Below are 11,677 nucleotides of genomic sequence, written 5' to 3' on the forward strand. Positions count from 1 at the left end.
ATATTTTGTGAGTTATGAGGAAAACAAATAACCGTTGTGCTGCTGTCTAGAAATATGCAAGCATTAAATTGATCTTTTGAAGTTACTCTTGTTTGGATAGGTTTGGTTTAGGCTATTTGAGCACAGTATGTATTGCATTCATATATATATATATTTATTGAAGTACTTGCATGTGTCAATGTTGATTTGGTGTTAGGAAAGCTTTGTCCGAGTTATATAGGACCGTCTACTATCTTAGCCCGAGTTGGCAGCTTGGCTTAGCACCTACAATTGTCGGAGTCTATGATCAGAGTACACCATATATTCCATGTCTTTATGTTGAGGAAGTATTTGCGGAATCCAGACCATCAAATCGAGCTAGAGCCGATTCCTATGTAGCAAGACCAGACTCTTGAGTGTCGTCTGCTACGTATCTTAGAATCCTAGGAGCTTGAGGAGCTGATGCGGCAGAAGTACCCGAACCTTTCTTTATGTGTGAGTTTTGTTGATTTATTGATCTTTCCTTGTCGTTCTGATAGAAGCGTCGGAATTCGAGGTCGAATTCTTTTTAAGGGGGGTAGAGTGTGAGACCCAATTTTCTGAAAAGAAGTTAAATGTATTTTTCCCTTTTCTTTCGTGATCTGTGTAGTTGGGGTTGGAGTTTTTTAGGAAGCATTCACCAATAAAACAGTAGAATACTTGTTGGATTTGTGCGTTGGGGTCGGGAGCAGACGTGAGAGCGAGTTTGGGCCGTGGATCTCGATCCGACGGTGGGGAGCCCATTAGTTTCCCCCCTAAACCCTAGCCGCCCCCTCCCTCTCACTCCCCCACCCCTTTGGCCGCCCCTCCCCTCTCTCTTCCACTCTTGCAGCCGCCCCAATCCCTCTCCTTCTTCCCCATGTGATTGCAGCGCCACCCCTCAACCCTAGCCCCCCCCACCTCTTCCTCTCCAAGGTGGAGCCTCCCCGCTTGGTGTCCGTCGTGTGGGTGCGAGTCTTCCATGGGAGTTTGGAGGGAGGAAGAAGGAAGAAAAGAAGGAGGAAAGGAGGAACCCAAGGTGATTTTCGTGATCATTTTGTTGTATTTGTGCTGCAATCCAATTGGTTACATGTTTATCTATGCGATTTGGTAGAGGTGCTGTCCAGAAATTTAGTGGGTGGACGAACAGCAGTAGTTCTAGTGATTTCTGGGAATTTTTCGTGGGCAATTAGTAGGGATCAGTGGGAGAATCATGTAGAGCTTTGTCATACCTTTCCAACGAGTACTTATGCGCTCGATTTGGAGTTATAATTTAGGAGATATCGTTGTTTGAATCCGGTTATGTTGCTGTCCAAAAAAACAGATTTTTCAGGTGGGTGAACAGCAGTAGTATTAGCAGTTTCTGTGAATTTTTCGTGGGTAATTAGTGTTAACCAGTATGATAATCATGTAGGGCTTTGTCTTATCTTTCCAATAAGTACTTATGTGCTTGATTTGGAATTATATTTTAAAAGATATCGCTGTTTGAATCCGGGTATGTCGCTGTCCAAAAGACAAAAAAAAAACAGATTACAGGGTTCATCTTGTGGACTGTTTTGGCTAATTAGATGTTGGAATTTAATTATAAATTGTATACAAAACTTGTGGGGAATTTCATGTAGATGCCTCTGGAGTTTTTGTTTGTTACCACTGCTGTCATAATTTTAAAGTTATGAAATTATTAAGCAGCGCCGCTGCAGTTTGGTGGGTGTGGGGAGAGATGTAACCCGCGGCGGGGTTTGAGTTTGTGCGTAGGTGCGGCGTCGTTTATGGGCCTGATTATGTGAAATTGGTGCACTAAGTTGTGTGTCAAAAACAGGTGGTGGACTTCCGGATCGTACTTAGGGATTTGCCCGAACTTCCGGTAAAGGCAAGTAAATACAGTGGTGGTTGCTACCGTTTGGGTTGCATCCTATTCCCTGACATTGAGTATGCATAAGTTTTAATTATGTTAATCATTGAATTCTATGATGAAGTTTATTTGTTTGGAAGTATTAATTCTCAATTGTCTAATATTGTGGATGATCATAATTTGGTAATGATATATGTGGTTGATTCCCATCTTGGATGAAGTTGAAGTATTTTTTTGAATCACGTTATATGAAGTGTTGTAGGCATGACATGCTCATCGCATCATCCATCTTGCATTTTGAAGTTATGTCGTGATCTTATGGTCCGACCGTACCGGTACATTTTTAGCATCGTACGTTGCCCGAGGAGGGGTACGATGCGGCTTCATATCCTTAGAGGTATGAAGGCAGAAGTCATCCTTGCATTTGCAGACATTTGCACTCATGAGGTATATATGAAGTGTGACATTACTATGTTACTATTGTGGTTTCTACCTGCGAGGTGTGGTGACTAGGTGTGTTGTACGTTGTATACGTGCTGCACCTTCGTAATAAGAAGGTTGTGGAATCAAGTGGTGGTAAAACAATGTTCTTATGTGGTTAAATAGTTTGATATTATTTTACTTGCTGAGATGTGTCATCTCACTCTTGCATTACTCAATGCAGGTACTTGATACATGTTGGGAATGAGGGGAGTAGCAGCACGTCCACTTTCACTCTCACAATAACGCTGCCCAGGCGCAGCCATGATTTAATTAGAAACTTATTGTCAAAGGAAGTTTGTTTTTTTAACTAGTCGTGCGCACTAGTTAATTCACTTCATGTCGTATGTTTAACTTATCGTTGCTAGCCGATTAATAATACTTAGTATGTTTTTGTCATGATATATGTTTATACACTGTTGCCCCCTCATTTATGCAATTTTGCAAGGGGGATGCTGCCGAAATTTTATATATAGATGTCAGAAGTGATGTTTAGTAGCATTCCGGGGTGTTGGTGGACCCCGGGGTGTTACACCTAGTTCAGGAGCACATAGCCTATAGGGTATGGCCACTTGTGAATGATTGGGAGATGCCGAAGGAGACTGCTGCCGGGTCCAGTCAAGGTGGTTTGGTTTACTTGAAATACACCTTTAGGTATAGAGACCAGTTTGACAAACCAAATGACGACTAGCTGACATGTGTTGAGGTGACTAGCGATGAGTTACTTGGAGCGTACACGAGAGCCGAAGATGATGCCATGACCTTAGCCTTCGGAGGGCGAGGCAAGAAAAGGTTGAATAGAGTTTTTGACATTATCGACTTCGTATACCCGGACTACACTTACCCCTCGCGAAAGCAGGGAAAGAAGAGGAAAACTACCGCCTCGGCCATCTCTGTTGTGCCGAAGGGCAAAAAGATCAAGGTCTTGACCCACCGGCCAAGATACATTGAAATGGCCACAGTGTCAAAGCTTGGTGAAGGGACATCTTTCACTACCGAGGCAGAACAAGCTGCTCCTACCGGTCGAAGCACCAAAGAATCGGCTGTAGTGCCAAAGGTTTCTGCAATCGGATCGACCGAAGTGCCGAAACATACTGCCGAAGCTAAAGGAAAGGCAGCCGAAAAGCCAGACGGAGAGGAAACGACAGGACCACCAGAGCCAGAATTGCCAAAGGTGGCAAAAACTCCTGCAATAACTCCCAAGAGGAGGAGGATGGCAAGCGCGCTGGACGCTGTCATGGAGACAACAAGGGCATTAACTCCTACCCCTGTGAATAAGGTTGCCGAGGCTGCTATAGCTCGCGCCGAACCCGAAGTTAGACCCTCAGTGCCCCCTGAGGCAGAGCCTACTGAAACTGAGGAAAGAACCGAAGGACCTTCGAACGTTGGTCTGGTTCTGAAGAAAAAAGACGTGCCCGAAAAAGTTAAATCTCCTACCCCGAAGCACCCTCCGAAGATCTTGACTTTATTATACGACATGCTTCAAGTAAAAGGTTATCTGAAGAAGAAATTGCGGAAGCCAAACACTACGCCCGAGAACTAAAATATCCGAAGGGGGGCTTAGTGTACAATGGCACCGACGAAGATGATTTCCTATACTGTCTCCCAGACAATAAGGAAATATCCGTTTGCCGGGAGATGGCCAAAAATATGGGATTTCCGAAGCTTGAAGCTGGCCTCTCTACCATGTCGAAGGATGACCTCGCAGACAGCCTTGCGTACAATAGTCTGAAGGCACGGAAGTTATGGACTTTTAAATAGATTATCTTTTTTTGTCTTTTATTCTCGTGTTGATCCTTTATCTCCCTTCTTTTTGTAGGGCTTAATTCTTAGCAACGCTTTGAGGGCACAAAAAATGTTGAAGATGAAAGTTGTCAGATAGTGCTTAGCAACCTTCGGTCGAAGGTTATCAGATTGAGGAATGAAGCTGCAGAAAAAGACAAAATTATGCTTTCCTTAGTGTACAGAGTGGAGAAAGACGAGGCAAAATTTAATGCTCAATCTGAAGTCCATAAAGCCGAAGTTGAGAATCTTCAGAAGAAACTTGCCGAAGCTAATGAAAATTTTGAAGTTGCAAAAGTAAAGCAAGAAATAAGTGAATGGTCAAATACTCAAATGTTAGGCTGGAAAGGAATGTTGAGGAGCTTCGTGAATCCAAGGAGAGATGCTTTGAGAAATCCTTGGATTGCGTAAGAAAATTGAAAACCAGCTTTGCCAAGGTGAGTGCGTATTCTTCCGAAGAAAAGTTCATTCGAGGTGATCCTGAGGGGGTCATTGATTGAATAGGTGAAGAAGCCGAAGCCTTTGAGGAGATCCTTAGTGATCGCGGTGATACTTGGGCCTTCGCCGACGCTTGATGGGTTGCAGCAATTCTAGAGAAGGCTGGCTGTGACCATGTTAAAGCTGCAGCCTAGACCGAAGTCGCCTTCTCCACAGACGACACGAAGGACCCCTCGGTCGAAGCTACTTTGGTGGGCGGAAAGTTTTATTCCGATGTCTGGGTGAACGGTGCCCGAGAATTGGCCAACGAAATCATAAAGAAAAATGAAAAAGAAACCCATGATGCTCGAGAAGAAGTTGTCGAGCGCGCAAGGCGTATAGGTATTATTATTGAATTTTAGCTTCGGTGTTTATTTTCTGGCTTTGGACTAACGATTTGTTTACTACAGCTAAACTCTCACTGCTACCCGAGCCATACGACCCCTAGGTCGATCCCGTTATGAAAGAGACGCTGGATGTGATGAGTGTTGCCAATTTCATCGTCGACGAAGTCGTCGATATACTTCTGAATGAGGCTGTCGAGAAAATTAACAGACATGTAAATTAATGTAATATATTTCTTTGCGATGCATGAAATTTACGCACATATCGTTTTTGAGCCTTCGGCGAAAAAACACCTTCCCTTCTTTTCATGCTTCGTAAATAAAGAGGCCCCTTTTATGGCAAATCTGTTGTGATACTGTTAACAGATTTTCCTGATAAAATTGTATTTGCCGAAGGTTTGCTTCGTGCCTCAGCGCATTTTCATTCAACAAATTATTGCCGAAGACCTGCTTCGTACCCAATCTTTATTGTTGATGCGATATGATGTATGATGTAATGTTTTGTGGAATGGTGCAATGATATGATGCAACATGATGCTTATGCCGAACACACACATGCCCACACTGAAACACTCAAGACTCTGCATCCCCTTAGCGATGTCTTTGGAGTCTTTAAGCTCTGCATCCCCTTAGGAACGACTTTGGAGCCTCTTCACCTTATATTTCGGTGGTATTTAAGCTCTGCATCCCCTTAAGAACGACTTTGGAGCTTCTTCACCTTCTATTTTGGTGGTATTTAAGCTCTGCATCCCCTTAGGAACGACTTTGGAGCTTCTTCACCTTTTATTTTGGTGGCATTTTGGCTCTGCATTCCCTTAGGAACGACTTTTGAGCTTCGAAACTTACTCTACGCTCCCTTAGGAATGGCTTTTTGTAGCTTCAGAAGTTTGTTAAGAGCAAATATTTCACTTAATAATACAAGCACTATTATTACATGAAATAAAAATTCAGTTCTTCAAGACTTGCTTTTTTATACAAGAAAAATAAAATGACAGAAAAGATAAAGATACACAAAGGCTAGGATATTCTTTAGTAGATGTGCTTGGATTCAGGCACAATACTGTTGACTGTGCGAGCTTTGGACTCTTCCTGAAAATCGTGTTGCTGTTGAGTGTGCTGATGCCCTTCTGGTGGTGGTGGGAGATGGGCCCAGGAAGCTTGAGAGTGGCTTGCTGAAGCGACAGAGGTCGTAGGCTGTTGATTACCTATGTACTCTGGGATGTAGGGAGAATAGCATGAAGCAATATGTAGGACCTACTTCGGCTGATTCTGCTGTGCCTCAGTTTCGGCAATCTCTTTTTGTTTCTGAATTGTGACTTGTCATGTTCTTGTGGTGTGGCCTTTATCTTCGCTGCAGAACAAGCAAAACAGTCTTCTGGGCTGATCTCTGTATCTTCTTCTGAAGCCTCTGCCGCCGCTGCCTCTTGAGGGTGGTGGCCTGAAGGAGCTTTGTTGTGGCCCTTAAGACTGGGAGGTGTGTTGCTGCCTTTGAGGTTGACTTCCTCTGTCATCACTCGGGTTGGAATTGTGGATCGACCTGACATGCCTGGGGTGAATTCTTTCTCTGAAGTCCCTGGTCATCTCAGAAAACATGTATGCTTCTTCCCTTCTTTGGCGGAAATCATTGTCGGCCCGGATATACTCATCCATCTTTTGAAGAAGCTTCTCCAAGGTTTATGGGGGCTTCCTGGCAAAATATTGAGTCGTAGGACCTGGCTGAAGCCCGTTGATCATGGCTTCAATGACAATTTCATTGGGCACTGTAGCCGCTTGTGCTCTTAGACGCAGAAACCTTCGGACATACGCCTGAAGGTACTCTTCGCGGTCTTGCGTGCACTGAAACAAAGCCTGAGCAGTGTCTGGCTTTGTCTGAAAGCCTTGGAAGCTAGTGATTAGCATGTCCTTGAGCTTCTGCCATGATGTGATTGCCCCTGGCCGGAGAGAAGAGTACCAAGTTTGTGCGACACTTTTGATTGCCATGACGAAGGATTTCGCCATGACTGCAGTATTGCCCCCCATATGAAGATATGGTTACCTTGTAACTCATTAGGAATTGCTTTGAGTCTGAGTGCCCATCATACATAAGAAGCTGTGGTGGCTTGTATGATGGGGGCCATGGGGTAGCCTACAACTCTGCTGCCAAAGGAGAAGCATCCTCAAAAGCAAAATTGCCATGATGAAAATCATCATACCATTCATCATCGTTGTATGAATTGTCTTGACGAAGCTCTTTGTGTTGAGGCCTTCGATCTTGATCATCCTGGGTGAGGTTCAGTGGCCTCGTCGATTTTCCTCTGAAGATCGGCGAGACGAAGCATTTTTTCCTTCTTCTTTTGAACCTGCTGGTGGATAGCTTCGAGGTCCCTGATTTCTTGATCCAACTCCTCCTCCTGAGGTGTTGGGCTGGTAGCCTTCCTCTTGTGACTCCTAGCTTCGCATAGCGTCTCCTGATTAACGTCCAGTGGCTGCAGTGCAGCCCCTGGCCCTGCTGTCTTCTTTGGCGGCATGACGAAGGTCAAAGCTTGCCGAAGGTGGTCGAATGAGTTCACCGGAGGTGGGCGCCAATGTTGGTCACTTGTTCTCAAAAAAGCTATAAATTAAGAATAAGGCAACACAAGTGTAGATGGTTAAAGATCTTCGTCCTTCGAAGCATTATCTCCCTTAGGATATAATGATGTTCGGACGAAGGACGCACCTTCTTTATTTCAATAAACAATGATGTAAACTAAAACATATGAAACATGAGGGGAATATAAATAATCATCTTGAACCATTAGATTATTCATTTTTTTATCATATAAACATAAACAAACATTAACAATGTTTAAATTACATTTGTACCTTCAGCTTGATGGAAGGTGCAAAAGCGGGAGTGACGCGTGGGTGATTACAAGTCAGCGTGAACAGTACGGTGTTACTGTTCCTCTATTTATAGGCACAGGACGCAGCCCGAGCAAAATTACATTCATGTCCCTAACATTTACTTTTAGCCAAAAGGCAAGCTGTCGAGGACTAAGCAGTCTTTTCCCTTTTAGGTCGGTTTCATCCTCCACCACCGTCCTTGTGCTAAGCCGAAGCTTCTCCAGCCACAACTTCGGAGTTGGTTCGTCTTTCTTCTAGATCACGCTTTTCATACCATGCACGCCTTGATCTTAAAGCCGAAGCTTCCTGTGACAGTATATTATACTGGAAAACATGTTAGTCGTGTTTTTGAGGACCTTCAGAAGATGAAGACCCCTAACAACAACTTTCTCAGAAATAATATTCAGTTCTCTGTTCAGTGTTTAGTTGAGTATTATACAGCCATACAAAATACATATATAGTGATCACCATCACTATTCACTATTCTCATCTAGGTACTGGTTCTCGAAGGCCTATCGAAGCTTTGGATTCTCCGAGTTGTGCTGGTCATGTAGCTTTTGACGGGCCTTAGTTAAATACCGAGTCTCTATTTAGTAGACCTCGATGGAACTTAGTTAAATAGACCGTACCAGACCGGCTCGTGGGCTTGACTTGAGACCCAGAAACAGTGTACATATTGGGCCATGCCAGTCTAGACCCACAATTAGGTTGTACCGTGCCAGACCTGAACCGTACTAAAAAATTGTACGGTTTGAACGGACTATTAGCCACAACACAAATCTACACCTATAACCGCGACTAGGGGTGAAAACGGGCGGATACAGACGGATAGTAGCTCGTCCTGTATCCTACCCTAATGTATTAAAAACGGATTCGGGATCGGATACGAATAGTTAGAAACGGGATGGATACATATACAGGTACCGGATATTTATCCGGGCGGATAAGTGACGGATACGGATATTATTTGGTCGGATATCAGATACTTGTCGGATAATGCATTAATTGGTTATCATAAAATATTCTTGTTCGACCACGAAATTGCAAGTAAATTATCAAGACTAATAAACATTTTATAAGAAGATAATCTCAAGTTCCCACATAAAAATGGTAAAGTGCAGTGTTGATTATGTTGAAACTTGGATACTTAGAGTGATTTCACGTGTAACTCACACAATAAGTGGAAATAAAATAGAAGAAACGTCTACATAAAATCATCAAAATATAATTAATTCATAAAATACACTAGTTTCAACCCAAAATTGCAAAAAATGATAAGTGAAGTATTGATTATGTTGAAACTTTGATACATGAAGTGATTTCACGTGTAACTCACACAATAAGAGGAGTGAAATGGAAGAAACACTAGCATCTTGTGGATTTTATAGTCCAAATTTTTTTGAGAACTATAAGTGGATATGTGTTGTGTCTCCGTAAAAATTTATGAATTGTTTGGGCTATTTGTGTATTATTATTATTTTCAATAGAAAATCATCAAAATGCACTTAAATTCATAAAATATTCTAATTTCACTAAAAAATTGCAAATAAGTTACAAAAACTAATAAATATTCTATACGAAGATAACTCAAGTCCTCACATGAAAATGATAAAGTAAAGTACCGATTATGTTGAAACTTTCGATACTTAGAGTGGTTTCACATGTAGCTCATACAAATAAGTTAAAGTGAAATAGAAGAAACACATGATTCTTATAGATCATATGGTCCAAACATTTTTTATGGTTATATATGAACATAAGTTGTGCCTTCGTAAATTTTTTTTAAAAAAATTGAGGCTATTTGGTGTATTATTAATTTATTGTTGTAGAAAATCATCAAAATACAATTAAATTCATAAAAATATTGTAGCGTCGACGGAAAATTGCAAAAATGTTATCAATACTAATAAATAGTCTATAAAAAAGATAACCTTCAGTTCTCACATGGAGATAACTTTGAGTCCCCACACGAAAATGATAAAGCCTATTAATTTGATATAAATTTGGACACTATTTCAATGATTTTGACCTAAAGATGTGTTTAAACAAAAATGTGATGTACTACAAAGTTATAGATCTCTTCGAGCTCTATAATTTTCATATAAACTTTATTTTCATCCGATTCATATGTAAAAGTTATAATTTTATAACTATATTATTATGCAGAAAAAGAAAAAACGGATACCCGAATTCCGGGTACCAGTATCCAACTCGAATATCCGGTTATTTACCGGGTATTATTGGCTCCGTATCCGACCCGAATTCGAAACTACACTATCCAGGTATTACTCATATCCATCCTAAATATAAAAATATCCATATCTGTATCTGAAAAAACAGGTATTTACACTATTCGTATCCGGTACCCGGCGGGTATCCGGTACCCGGCGGGCATACCCGACCCGTTTTCGCCCCTGACCGCGACTCGCGAGGGTGAGCGTCGCGCCCGACTGGCCAACCAAAGTCACGGCCACGATCAGCGCCTGCGCGTGGAGTTGCGCCGCGATGGAGTGGAGAGCGTCAGAGCGACCACGCCGCAGCGCACCGGCGATGGGCGGTGGCATTTGGACGCAACCGACGTTGATGCAGAGCTGCAGTTGGCTCGTTGGCTGGGGTGTTTGGCGAGGTGAGCAGCAATCCTAGTTGTGTCAAAGACATAGTGGGCTCGGCCCAACTCGATTGCAAGAAATTTAAGGCTTTAAGACCAATCAGCGGTTGATCACCCAACTGTAGCCAAAGGGATGAAAGGAAGCCGTTTTAGTCCCACATCGGCAGCGAAACAGAGGCCGTAGAGCAAGGCAGTGAGATAAAACAGTGAGCAGGTGCACCGTACTTAGCATGATCCTTCAGGCAGTTAAAGGGATATGATGAGTGGTAAAAACTCGGTTTTTTTATTCCGAGAGGGGTGCCTGCCCCAAATAAGCCTGTTACGACAACATGGCGCTCACATTTTTTACCATCTGATCCCGAAACTAAAACAGTTTAAATTTACATATTATTATTAAATAAGAATAAATATTTATTTGATACAAGCACAATTAACTACCGTGCACTTCGAGAAATGTTTTTCAGGCGGGAAGGTCAAGTTGTCTTACAAAAATTAGAACTAAATTTTTAAAAAATAGCTATCCTAATAATTTTAGATGTAAAGCAGGCAGACAAAAAATGTATAAATATTTTTCAGAATATATAGTTACTTTTGAGAATACAAAAGCACTATATTATTAAATCAGGTCTAATATGGAATTTATTAAAAAATATATATTAAAAACTCTTTGTTCCATGTTTAGAATTATCTGACTTTCATGTAGCCACGTAAAACGAATAATGCAGAGACAAATTGCAGACCCTAACCTTAACGTGAATCAGACTAACTCTCCCTGCGAAGTGAAAAAAAAATTTAGTACACTTAACGTGAATCACTAATAACTCTCCTTGCGAATTGAAAAAAGGCAACAACTAATATGCAAATATTATGTACAAGTGTATCCTTACGAATTGGAAAAAAAACAATGAATGCAAACAAATATTATGTACAAGTGTGTAAGGAGACTTTTTTTGTTCGTTAGATCAAAATCCAACGGTAGATATAATTGTGGTTTGTTAGGGAGTTTTTTTATAAAGCTTCATCAGATGGTGGTGGAAGGGTTGAAGTGCTAAATATGACATACTGTTAGATTTAGATCTAACAGAGTAAAATGTCTGCTTGCACGCTTGCACCTAATACCTACTTACATATTAGTCGCTGCCTTAAAAAAACGATTAAGAGTAGCACACTTAAGTACCATGAGAAATGAAGGTCAGGTAGGCTTTAAAATAATTAAAGAAATAAACAAAACGTAGATAAACACGACCTTCACATGCAGGCGACTAGGGGTTTGC

At 41.7% G+C, this 11,677-nt stretch overlaps 1 non-coding gene across 1 annotated transcript; it reads left to right on the forward strand.

Annotated features, from left to right (window-relative positions):
* The first annotated feature begins 10,654 nt into the window (after positions 1-10,654).
* Positions 10,655-10,763, forward strand: LOC111591029 (small nucleolar RNA Z279/snoR105/snoR108). Its single transcript, XR_004856793.1, has one exon. It is a non-coding gene; the product is annotated as a small nucleolar RNA Z279/snoR105/snoR108 (small nucleolar RNA).
* The last annotated feature ends 914 nt before the right edge of the window (positions 10,764-11,677 follow it).

Source organism: Zea mays, chromosome 2 (genome assembly GCF_902167145.1).
Source record: "Zea mays cultivar B73 chromosome 2, Zm-B73-REFERENCE-NAM-5.0, whole genome shotgun sequence".
Classification (NCBI taxonomy): Eukaryota; Viridiplantae; Streptophyta; class Magnoliopsida; order Poales; family Poaceae; genus Zea; species Zea mays.